This window comes from Camellia sinensis, chromosome 3 (assembly GCF_055761805.1).
Source record: "Camellia sinensis isolate YWXY chromosome 3, ASM5576180v1, whole genome shotgun sequence".
Taxonomy (NCBI): Eukaryota; Viridiplantae; Streptophyta; class Magnoliopsida; order Ericales; family Theaceae; genus Camellia; species Camellia sinensis.
In genome coordinates, this window is record NC_138963.1 from 203,796,518 (window position 1) to 203,810,082 (window position 13,565).

The window sequence follows — 13,565 nt, forward strand, 5'->3', positions numbered from 1 at the left end:
TCTCATAAAGTAATACATTATTGCTATACAATCCAACTAAACAAAGCATTAAACTCCTCTACCCTAAACAAATCTTATGTCACTATTTAGCTCTATCAAGAACTCGAACTTTGGACAGTCATATCTTTTTTCAATCTTCCTCTTGCTCTCAATGCTATTCTCTAAATGGTCTCATGACTCAAGTGCTGGTGCACTCAAACCTCTTCCTGTTACCAAAGCTAAGATTATCAAAAATCTTGAACTAAGCTCGATCGGCCCATTGAGTATCACAATCCTTATTTCACTTGACATTTCCCATCAGTTCATACTCATTATAATATTGTATATAAAATATCACACCTATTTAGAAAATCAACTATCATAAGAAAGGATATGCACAAAGAAGGTGAGGGTATATTTGAAATATGAAGTATATGGACTGAAATAAAGTAAAAATCAAATTACTAAATGTGTGGATTGAAAAAAAATTTATACAGAGATAATTTGGTGTATGAAAATAGAATTTCCCGTCTTAGCATCTCACACAAAATGCTTCCTTTAACAGCACCACTAACTTGTCTATTATAGCATTATAAATGGGCTAAACTTGCTAAATGTATAACTTCTGACACTAGCAAGAGCGATGACATCTCCATTGCTGATGCTCAAACATTGTACAAAAATAACATATGTCCTGCAAAAAATTTTCCGGGTCCCATTCCAAAATGCGCCCATTCTTGAGCCGCTGAACTAACAAAAGGCAGTCCGTAAGTATAGTGATTGCTTTCACATTGTTCTCCATACACCACTGTAAAACTTCTAGACACGCTCGGGCTTACCAAAGCGGATGAAGAGATGAAAGATAATTTTTTTCCCCACAATTTGATTTCCCTTGTCCAAGCTGACCCATTCTGCACCTGCCTTGGACGTAAGTTTGGACCATGCCCCATCGATAAAATATCTGCCAAAACAAGGGTATGGATACCAATTTGCAGAGTTTAGTCAATACAAAAGAAAATTCTGATAATGCATCATCCGATATGCTATTGCTCTGTGCTAAATCAGAAATGTCTAGTATCTTGTTTTGATCATGCACCCAATTCGAAAAGGCTAATAAATTTCAAGACATTAGCTAAGTCTTCAATCACATTTTCGAATGTAGCTTTGTTTCTATGAAGCCAAATACCCCACATAACTTTGATAGATTTTCGAAGTCCTTCATCATTTGGCGCCTGTTGGAACTATTGTTCAATCCAGTCATTAGCCAAACACCCCTCACCTACATCAAAATTAAAGCCAAGACTAGATCCTTGCCAGATGTGTTTAGAGAAAATACTTTGGAAGCAAAGATGTTTTCATGATTCCTCTTCAGCACCACACCTAGAGCAAGCGGGTTCCAATGGTACTCCACGTTTGATGAGAAGATTTTTGACTGGTAGGATTTTTTGCAAGAGCTTCCAAATGAATAATGCCCATTTGGGGGGTAAATTCAGTTTCCAAAGCTTCTTCCAACACCCAACACTAGTCATTCTTATGTAGGCAGATATGGCACTTTGTTTATATTTGGGGATGTGAGAAAAAATATATTACAAGAGTGAAAAAAAAAATAATTATAAAGGTGTTGTTTTTGGCAAGTTGGTTTTTGGCTAAAATAGTCACAAAAGACAAAATAGGCTATTTTAACCACAACAAACAAAATATTACATTCAACCCATAATCATTATACTTTTCTCTCACAAAAAAAGTCCAAAAAGCCAAAAAGCCCTTCCCCAACCAAGCTTTTTAGCCCAGGCTAAAATAGCCAAAAAAGTCAAAAAGCCAACCCACTTCAAAGTGTTTTGAAATTTATAGAAATGTGTATTGAATTTAATAATAAATGTCCTAGAATTTTTGGTTTTGAACGAATAAATATCTTTTATTCTTTTCTTATGCCTTAGGGACATTTGTTAATAAGACCCTATATATTATGTGTACAATGGTGCTAAATGTACCAATTGGTATACTAACATATGCTATGATATTGGACCTCACTTATTATACAAATTACAAAAATTTAAAACTTCTAAAATTATGCCACATTGCACTAATTGATAAATTAATTGGTGCGTATAACTTTATTCTTATGCATATGTTTATATTTATATCTATATATAAGAATGCTTAGCTGCTTGAGATTCGTTTTTTCTTTCCGATTTTGTCCTTTTATTTTGAACAAATTACTAATGGTGATCTATATGTTGAGTAAGGAATTTTTTTCGTAATTATGCAAACATTCTTGGTCAATTATGAAATATAAATCTTTTATTTTTTTATCAAATTACAAATAAACCCATAAGGTTTGTTTAAAATATGAATCGATCCTATAATATTAGAAATTGCAACTATTGTTTGTTAGAAATTTTAATTTAACAGAACAATCAGGAAAAAAAAAAAACTATTCTCTTATGCAATAATAAATTATCAAAATTATTTATTAAAAAATATTTCTCATATCATTAAAAACTATTAATTGACTCAATGATTTATTTATTAACAAAATGGTTAACTGAAAAACATTTTTCATGTCATTAAAAATTGTTAATTTACTTGATGATTTTATTAATAAAATTGGTCATTTATTATGTAAGTATGATTTATATATTAATAAAATTAGTCATTTGTGTGTGTATATATATATGTATTTTCTTTTACTTATTTCTTAGTTTAGCGAATTATCTTAATAGTTTTTTTTAGATGAGAGAATTATCTTAATATTTGTTTTATATTTATCTATTGAGAAAAGCTACACACCAATTTTTTTTTTTTTTTTTTTTTTTTTTTTTTTTTTTAATTTGAAAGAAATGTTAAAGACTCATAAATTCACCCAAAATGATATGATAATAGAATTGGAGTCTACATCATTGGGTGTATAACAAATCAAAAAACGATACATATCATACCTCATAAATCTATCATATATCTAATGATTTATTTTATTCAATTTCATATAATAAAATTTTAATTTTAAAAAAATTATCAAAATGTAAAATTTAAATATACTGCAATAATAACCCGTATCTTATACGGACCTTTTTAAACTAATATATATATATATATATATAAGTAATGTTAGGAATTTTAAATATTTTATCAGATTTTTACCAAATGTCTCACGTGAGTGTGAATTCACGATCTATGCTCATGTAAGACATTTGATAGTAATATTAATAAAATATTTAAAGTCTCTACCATTTATATATATATATATATATATTAATAATGGTTGAATCCCATGAAGCTTCCCAAAATGTTAAGCTTTTTTATTTTATTTATGATTGCCAGGTTTCAAGCTTTCTTCTATAGAATTTTTAACTTTACCCATAAATGTGTATAAAAATTTCAAAATTTCTAGTTTTCTGTCTAAAATTTGAGAGACAGAGAGAGCCGTGAGTCATAGATACGGGTGAGCAGCAGTTATGTTGATTCGTCCAAATCGATCGAATTGAATTCGTCGTATTTTGAATGGATGCGTGATATTGAGTGGACAGTTGCAAATTGACTTTTTCCAATCGGCCTAGTTTTGGACAGACGGCGGATTTAAGATTCTTTTGGCAGCAACCAAACCGTCTAACCGTAAGCACTCCTAGTAATTTGTAAAACTTTGTGCTTTTAATTTATTTAGATATTCTATTTGTATTTTCAATTGAAAAGGAGTTTAAATATTATGTTGAATACATTCTGTTGAAAAAGAATTTTCAACTTAAATATATTTTTTGAATTGAAAAAAATAAATGTATTATTTATTTATATTTTTTGGTTTTTAAATTCAACTCTAAAAATAATAAATAAATAAAATGATATATGCTGGTTGGTTTTTGTTTTAAAAAAAATATAGATGTAACAATACAAAGGCATACAGTCTTTACTACTACTCTATTCATGATTTTTGTGATTTGAATTGTTTTTATATTTTAAGAATCACAGATTGTAATATTTTATGTGAATGGAGCATGCTGTGATTGTAATATGTACATGAGTCATGCAGTGATTGTAATATTCTAAAATTTCAAACTTTATTTCTTTAGATGAGGCATGTAGTGATTATAATACTTTTTAAAATCATTGACTGTAATATTTTTTTCTTTTTTGACGAAATACACAAGTTGAATTATGTTGAAAATTTATAAAATTTTAAATTGTCAAATCAATTCGCATCCATCTGCCAATCCATTCAATCTGCATGTGCCGGATTGACGGACGAATGCAGATTGATTTTTTACAATCCGTTAATTTAACGGATGGATAATAAATTAAAAGTTTTGTGGTCGCATCTGACTCACGCCCATCCCTAATTATAGAGGTTTGGGGGAAATGGAGGTGATCACATAGAGTCTAATGGAGGTGATCACATAGGTTTTGGATCAGAGTTTGGGCCAATCAGCCCATTGTTGAATTGCCCAGAATAAAGGGTTATTCTATTTGCACACATAGAATTACTTAGTCCATTCAACTAAAATTTTAAAATTTTAATTCATATTAATATAAATTTATTATTAAGTACAATATACATTAAATTTTAAAATAAAATATTATTTTTTATCTCATAATACACTCAAACTATTTACATATATTATTCATATTTAACTCTTTTCATCTTTTTCTTCAAATTTCAATTATTTTATTTCCATCTTTTTTTTATTTATTCTAAAACTCCAATTCACTCCACTAAAACTCATAATTATTATCAATATCAATAGTGAGAAATTTTAACAGGCAAGTTACCTGCCATGGTGTTAAAAAAAAAAAAAAAATAGAGAACCGTGATAACTTTGCACAGGGCTATGGTGTTCTATTTATTAACAAACTATGGTAGTCCCTGATTAATAGAAATATAAGTTGACAAAGGCTACTTAAAAATTGATTTGGCTCCAATGTAAATTAAATGTTGTGCATAATTGTCACATGCCTGATTGGGTAACTTCTCTAGGGCACTGTCACTGCAATCAGGGATCAGTAAATCTTGTCATAACTCAACAATGGCAGTTATCACATTTTTTTCAATTTTGTTTTCTCTTTCATTGGATTCTATTTTTCTTTTATAACCATCAATATTTGCACCAGTGACCGGGTTTAGGTTTGCCGATGTCATTCTCTTTTGCCGGTGCCGTTGTTCTTTGTATGTAAACAAAAGAAATAGATGTAATGAAAAATCTGTTTAAGGATTTTTGGAAGTAATGTAATTTGATACTTTTGATTTATTTATTATTTGGATGTACCTTGAAGGGTAATTTGAAAAAAAGTATAAGATGCATTGAGAATAATTTATAATCTTAAATAATTTAATAGAGTGCACTAAAAAAATTAAATGTACTTAATAATTTTTTAAATACAACCTAGAATTCTCCCACAATAAAGTATAAGATTGGGTTCTTTTTTATATAACATGATGGAGTGATTTGGGCTTGGGCCAATTGGAAGGTGGCCCGGCTAACTAATCTTTCAAAGTTACTAAGTTCCCAGATGTGAAGTGGTCAATTAGGGAACTATCTTCAGATTTTTTTTATTTTTTATTTTTTGCTTCCCTTTGTTTATTTTTCTGCAACCCCGTTTGGTAACTCGAATTTGCCATGACCCGAGTGGCCCGAAATACCAAAACGATGTCGTTTTGATTATTTTTTTTTATTTCATCCTTTCTGACTCAGAGCAAAGAAGAGAAGAAGAAAGAAGGCCGAAGAAGAAGAAGAAGAAGAAAGAAGACCAGCATCATCATCATCAACACAAAGACAACATCATCATCATCAATATAACCAACAAATCATCATATATAGATCTGCATCATCATCATCAACACACACACACACATATCATCTGGAAAATCAAAAACATTTGGAAAATCAAAAGCATCATCACAAACACACACACACAAATCATCTGGAAAATCAAAAGCCACCCACAAATCAAACCCCCTCCCCCCCACACACACGGTGGTGACAGAGTGGAAGAGGAAGAGGAAGAGGCGACGGCGGCGGAGTGGAAGAGGAGATCGGCCCTTTCTCCCTTTCTCTCTCTTTGTTCTCTCTTTTCTCTCTTTCTCCCTCATTCCCTCTGTTGCGTTTCACAAATAAAAGAGGGGAAAAAAAAATTGAAATCAAAACGACAACATTTTGATTTCGAGCCATTTAAGCCTGGAGAGTTTCGAGCTGCAAGCTATTTTTCATTTTTCTGTCTTTCTTCCTCCATTTGTCCAAGTAAAGAAAATTAATACTTTTTTGGTTGTCATGATGGACTAATGTGACAGGATTGTTTGGGATGATCTAAATAAGTGCACTTTTTGACTTTTTATGAAATATGGGTTGAGTTTGGGCTGGGTTTGAAGTGATGTGTTAGAGAAATGATGTGACTTAAATAAGATGATGTGACTTAAATAGAATAGTAATTTTTTGACTTTTTATCTTTTTTCAAGTATGCCAAACTTGGCCCACTAAACTAGACTTGGCCTCAATGGGGGCAGTCATTTGTTTCTTTTTATTGTTTTATTGTCTTTTTTATTTGATAAAAATAAAAATAAAAAACACAAAGAAAGAAATTACGTGAAGCTAAAAGGTACAAGATCGCCAGTTCTCACATACTCTTTCTTTCCCTTGTTTTAATACACTCTTAATTATTTTATATTTTAAGATTTACGAGTCTCGCGATTCTTGTACAATTTAAATAAAAGTAGTAACACAACCAATGCATGTGCATGGGATAAATCTTAAAGAGTCTTATTTGAATTCAAAAATTAGAAAATTGAAGAAAATTTGAATTAAAAACTGCAACAAAAAAAAAACAAAAATAAAATAAAATAAAAAAATCTTGGATCCAAGTTGTCCCTAGGCCTATTTTGGGAAAATATTTGCATGTGTTTGGTTTGTGTTTGTAGAGTAGTTTTTGAGATAAAAAGTACGAAAACTTGTTTAGTTTGCCTTTTTTCAGAAATGGTTTTAGAAAATTATTTTGAAAAGAAAGTTTTAAAAAAAGTGATTGATTTGATGTATATGAGAGAGAGAGAGAGAGTGATTTTGAAAAGTAGGTAACCAAACAAAATTTTGAGATTTTTTTTGAAAAAATTTGTTTGATTTGATTACTCTTGAAAATTTGTTTGTAAAGAATTTTTTCCAAAATTTTTTCTGAGATACAAACCAAACAAGGCCATGACTCTATACCAATTTAACAGTTGACTTCATATAATATAGATGCCTCATTTGGCAACTTAATAACCCTGTTTGGTAGGGTTTATTTCTAACTTATTTCAGCTTTTAACTTAATTTAAGCTATTTTGATGTGTTTGGTTTAGCTTAACAACACAGCTTATAACTTTTTGAAAGTCAAAAATCAACTTATTCTTTGAGTAGGGGAGAAGAAGCTTAATTTATAAGTAAAAAATCAGCTTATGTTTACAGTTCTAAACTATAAGCTATTAAGGTATAAGCTATAATCACTTTTCTACAGCTCTACCAAACGGGGCCAATATTTTAGTCTAAAAGTTAAAAAGTTACTATGAAAATTAAAAAACCAACAACCTATACCAAAAAGTTAAAAATTCTTTTTTCTTTCTACTTTTTACACATTTTTTTATACAAAATCAAAAAGTCATTTCAAACATTAATTTTTTTATTTTATATTTTAATCAAAAAATTAAAAAATTACTAAAATAACTTATTCTTAAACGAGGCCAGCATATATAATTGAGTGTGTATTAGTTTACTAGGCTAATTCAATAATTCACATTTAAAAATTAAAGTAAAATAACATCATTTTATAGTGTATTGTTTAAAAAAAATATGTAATATTTTAAAACTATTTTTCCTTAATTTTAAATTTGAGTCGCAAAATTATATATTTTGCAGACTTCTTGTTACACAAAAATCATCGCAAAATAAGAGTTTATTTTTCTTATTGTTTATGGTTTTTCAACCCATTTTAAGTTTTTCTTTATAATAATAAGATATAAATAAGATGTTGTATTTAATCTTTATTGTAATTGTGATTCATTAGAATATGAAACATTTTAATTGAAAAAAAAAAAACCCTTCAATTTGGATTTGCTGTTTGGTTGGTTTCCTCTTAAATATATATGTTCTCAGTCAACCATTCCACATGTTAATGTATGTTGACCCCCTACCTGTACAATAAGGATAAATATCTTATCTATATCTTTTTTATAAATTTTTTTCCTCACTTTTTTTCCGGTTTGATTACAATATTGTTACGATGATGAATTTGTAATCATATTTTATTTATTATTTTACATGATAATATTTAATTGATAAGTCCCATTGTTTTATTATCAATATAAAAATAAAACATTATATAATAAATAAAATATAATGATAGTTAAAGGACAATCCTCCTCTTTGGTCTTCTGTTCATACTGCTATTGTTAAACAAGTCAAACAATATGTTAAGTCTCTTCCTTGTCTTGGTATTCCTACTGAACATTCATTCAAAATTATTCAAACTGATGCTTCTGATATTGGTTATGATGGCATTCTTCTTCAGAAAGTCACTCCACAATCCTCTGAACAAATTGGTCAATAGCTTTGACAGTGGATTGATCATTAGTAACTAAGCTGGTTTGTTTGGAGCGATGACTAGGAAGATTAAGACTAAGTTTGGGAAGACTAAAAAAGTACACTTTTTGTCTTTTTGAACTAAAAAATTGAGGTTGAAAATATGAATGTTTGGGTTAACTTTTTGACTTTTTATTGAAAAATGTGTAATAAAAAATTGTAAAAATTGATTTGTAGAGAAAAATTTGAATTGGGAGTTGTGCAGCCGTAATTGTTGACTTTTGGTGAATAGTGTTACCTTTTTAATTTTTTGAGTAACTTTTTGACTTTTTGACTTTTTTGGATCTTCCCAAACTTGGCCTAAGTAAAGGTTGATTTAGGGATTTAGTAGATTTGTTAGACTGTTCGTCTAAGTTAGTTTCGATCTTATCTAGTTGTTTACCAATTGTTTTTAAGCATTGATTAATATAATTATTTTGTTCAATGACTTTTTTAATGTCAAGGTCGGAGCCAGGTAATTTAAAAGGGGAAGCTGGAACTTCAGCACCTTGATGTTCAATGAGTATGTTTTCTAATGGAGGATGATTAGAACTAACTGATGTAGTCGGAGATGTTTTCCATTTATGTTTTGTAATGGTATTAATCATTTTGTAATATTTGTCAACATATTCTAATAGAGGTAATTCAAAACCATATTCAATCATAAAATCATGCCATTGTTTAGTAATGTTGGTCATTTGAGCAGAATTATATTTAGCATAATAAGCATGTCTTTGCGTTCTATTTGCCTTAGATTTGAAGTCAATAAGTAATTTATCTAGATCAGGTTTAAAATCTTTTTTGATTGTCATTAATTGGGGATTGACTGAAGGTATAAATTCTTCAAAATCAGTTTGAGTTGGAGAATTATTAGAAGTAATTTCATCTTCAGGTAAATGTGTGTGTAGAATAAACATGTTTACTAATTTGAGAGGAAGTAGTATTATCAATGCCTTTTAACTTATTAGTGGAAGGTTGACCAAGATGGATTTGACTATTTTTGCGAAATAAGGGAGTATTAAATATTTTATCTTCAGTTTCAATGTCAGTCGGAACACTAGATGTACTATGTCGAGAGGATTGTCTATGATTAAATTTAATACGGACAGAACTATCATTGTATTGTTGGATATCTTGGATATCTTGAATTGAGGATTGTTGTTGATTATATTTGTAATTCTCATTAACAGTAACCCATTGATCAGGTAGATCAATATTTTTCCATTCAATCATTTGAGGAACATTAATATTGGATTCATGATTACTACTGCTTTGAATTAATAGAGTTTGATCTTTAGGACTCTTGTGTAAAGCATGAACATTTAAATTAGTTTGCATGCATTTATAATGAACACGATATATTAAAGCAATATTATGAACTTTTTCTTTCATGTTAGTAAATAAACCATGTAATTGAATGTTTAATGTTAATGCATCTAAAATATGTGGATCACGTAAACTAAGTGTAAAATCAGAAAAACAATTAAAATGTACTGGACCTTTATGAAGACCAGTTTCCATCATGCCCATTAAACTATCATTGTAATTAAGAAAGCGAGCATCGCGTAAGCATAGTAAAACAGAGGTATTTTTCCTACCATAGTTAATGGATTAACACCAACTTGAATTAAACCAATATGCATAAAATTGTAACCATTATTTAAATGTCTTTTGATTAACTTAGCATCAAATAGTTGGCAGGTTTCTCTAGATTTTTCTAAAGTATAAACTTGTTCAATGGTTTTAACATGCAAAGTTACTTTAAAAACATTCTGTATAAAAGTAGTTTTATAAATTTCTTTAATTGGTAGTCTAGGTATATTCCATGCTGCATCAATTTTATCATTTTGTATTTCAACATCTTCTTCATTTATTACTAATCCTTGGTTAGGTATTGAGGGCAAAGTTGTTGTTGACCTAGAACTGACTGATGAGTTACTTCTAAATAACCGATTCATTGTTTTGTTTAATTAATCAATTTTACAGATATCTTAATACATACCCTATTCTAGTCATGTTATCACATAGCAAAGTGGTTTGAGTAGAGACCCTATTCGGGAGACCTCTATGTCCGACACTGCCTAACCCTAAGGACTTACTCTAGACAGGGAACGAAAGTGGGTGACTTAAACCAGGTGAATAAACACAGACCGATCTCGTGGGTGATTAAGATGAATTGAAAACTAGATTAATCAAATAAACAATAGAATTGATTAATTGGAATAAACAAAGCAGTTAGGAACAGGATACAACATAACTATGGCTCTAATACCAAAAGGGCGGAAGCAGCAAGTAGAATGAAGAAAATGAATTACGAAATCAAATATGATTAAAATTGAACAAGCAGGAACAGAATTGGAATGCCCTAACTAAAATCATTTAAATAAAACTTTAATTGAAATACAGAAAATAACTTACAATTACAATTGTAGCAACTGCAAGGATCTTAATTAGGTTACAAACGAGGAGAGGTAATTTTCACTCAGAGCTCTCTATTTTTCTGTAAACTGAAGCTTAAAGAAAAAATTGAGAAGTGCCGAATGAATTCAGATTATTACAATATATAGAAAAGCAAAGTAATCATGTGAGTTTATTGATTGAAGGCAGCTGGCAGCGCATAAGGCAAAGTAGATGCTGTCGGTTGCTTTTAGTAGAGTGATTGCACAGATGGGCAGCTTTAGCAACAATTGATTGAGTGAATAGTGACGGTGAACAGTAAAAGTGAACAGTAACTTTTTTACTATTCATCACTTTCGGTGGAACATGTGAATAAAAGAATCAATATAAATACAAATTGACAGCTTTTCTCAAAATAGTATTGACTGAAACTAATTTGTATTTATAGGGAATCTTATGTTGATCAGGCATATGGGTCCTGAGCATCTTGAAACTCAGATCTACCATATGAGATGGGTTGAGTAGTTGAGCCTTCAGAAGATTGTGAATGGTCTGAACTGTCTGCTGAATTTTCTGAACTGGTTTACTGGGCTTCACCTTGATCCATAATTTTTTGGACTAACTGGAGCACTTCATCTTTGGATAATTTGGACTTGCTTTTGGATTTGACTTTGGGCTGAGCAGGGGGTGAAATGGGCTTTGGCTGAGCCTTGGACTTGGATTTCGATTTGGGCTTTGATTGAGTCTTGGGCTGAGCTGGTACTGCAGGAGCTTTGGACTCAGCCTTGGACTTTGATTTATCAGTTGTGGGCTAAATCTTGGACTTGGATGAATTGGACTTGGAACCACTAGATGAGGGGCTTTCAAGGTTGATTGGAGGAAGACTGGGCTGACTTTCTTAGCTGATGGCAGCAGTTGGGTTCTGCTGGGCTTTAGCAAGTGCAGGAGTAGGAGCACATTGATCAATTGGGAATTCTTCTTGAACAATTTTAAATATGCGGGGCAGATTGAACTTAGCCCACCATTTGACTGAGTGTTGACGGATGATTATATTATCTTCAATTCTATAATGCCATTTAAATATCCAAGAGATTTTATATTTGGATATGAAAATTAACAAAAATGGAAATGTCCTCTGATGAGCAGTAAATGGGTAAACATAAGCAAAATAATTAATTAGTTCAATGAGATCATCAGGGAGGATATCTGAAATGGCGCCATAATGAGTCCACCATCTCAGGAACCAGGAAGGTAATTCTGACTTGAATTTTTGATCAAAAGAAATGAACCAGGAATGACTGAAAATTTCATTTTGGTACAAGAAGATCTTGAACCAAGCATCAATGTAATCATGGTAATTGTATTGAATAGAGTGACAAGGTAAATCACGAAGCTGATAAGGAGGACCCCATTCAACTAGGGAAATAATGTTATGAATGTAAATAGAATGATACAAAACCTTACTAACATAGGTTCGATCATAAATGGGTTTGATCAAAACTGATTGGTGATGGATCAAAATATCTTTGTAATAGGTGAGTGTAGACACCCCATTTTTGACCGACCTTGAGACTCAGACGTCACCAGTTGAGCGCTCGATGATATTGCATATTGTGCTCGTTTAGAAGTTTCAGAGTCTCGGCTGCGAGCCTTGCTTCCGAACTTTCGGACTCTTTTGTGCTTTGTCTCGGTTTGCGAACCAGGCTCCGTTTTCTCTGTTTTCTCTTCCCGAAGGGAGAGAGAGGTCTCGTAGATCATCTCTCAGTGGCCGTAGGCTACGTTTCGTGGTCGTAGGCCGTTTTGCCCGTTTGGAGTTCGGTTTCCAGTTTTTCGGAGCCGTTGGCCGTGTGCCTCGGTTCGGGACCGCTTAACCATCTCTGTTTGCTCCAGTTTTTGGCATGCATCTTATTTACTCCCTTTTGAGGGACACTGCTGTCCGAGAGACCAACTTCGTGGTCGGACACAACTTTCGGTGCCTAACAGCCCACTTTCGGGGCCCCGAACTGCGTGTTTTGGCTCCCGAATCTTCATTCTGCATTTTTGGGCTCCGACCCGAACTTGAGTTAGTCATATTTTGAGGTCCTTTTCATGTTTGATTAAGGACTTTTTGCTATTTGAGATCTCCTACTGCCACTTGCTTCTTTACCCCTCTTTTAGGCCTTTTTTTGCACGGTATTTTAGGCTTACTTGTGAGCTGTTTCGAACTTGGTCATAAACTACAAAGTGTCTTTTTTTGAGCCCCTCTTCAACTTTGTTGAAGGGCTCTCAGCCATTTGGATCCAGCAGCTACCACTTGCCTTTATATCCCACCTTTTGACCTTTTTTAGGGGAAATTTGAATTTGAATTTCCCCCCCATTTTTCCCCCCTCTTTTCCACCTCTTTTGCTTATAAAACCAGCAGCTCCCAGCTGTGTTTGGGGGTTAGAAATTTTTTTGAAGCATTATACACATAACCTCCCTCTCCCTCTCTTCCAAGACTCCAAAACCCTTTGTTCTTGGACCATTTTTACACTACAACCCCTAGCCTATCACCTCCATTACTCATTTCAGTACCTTGGAGGATATTTGAAGAGGTTGAAAGCTCAGATTTTCGGACTAAAAGCTGTTGGAAAGTTGTTC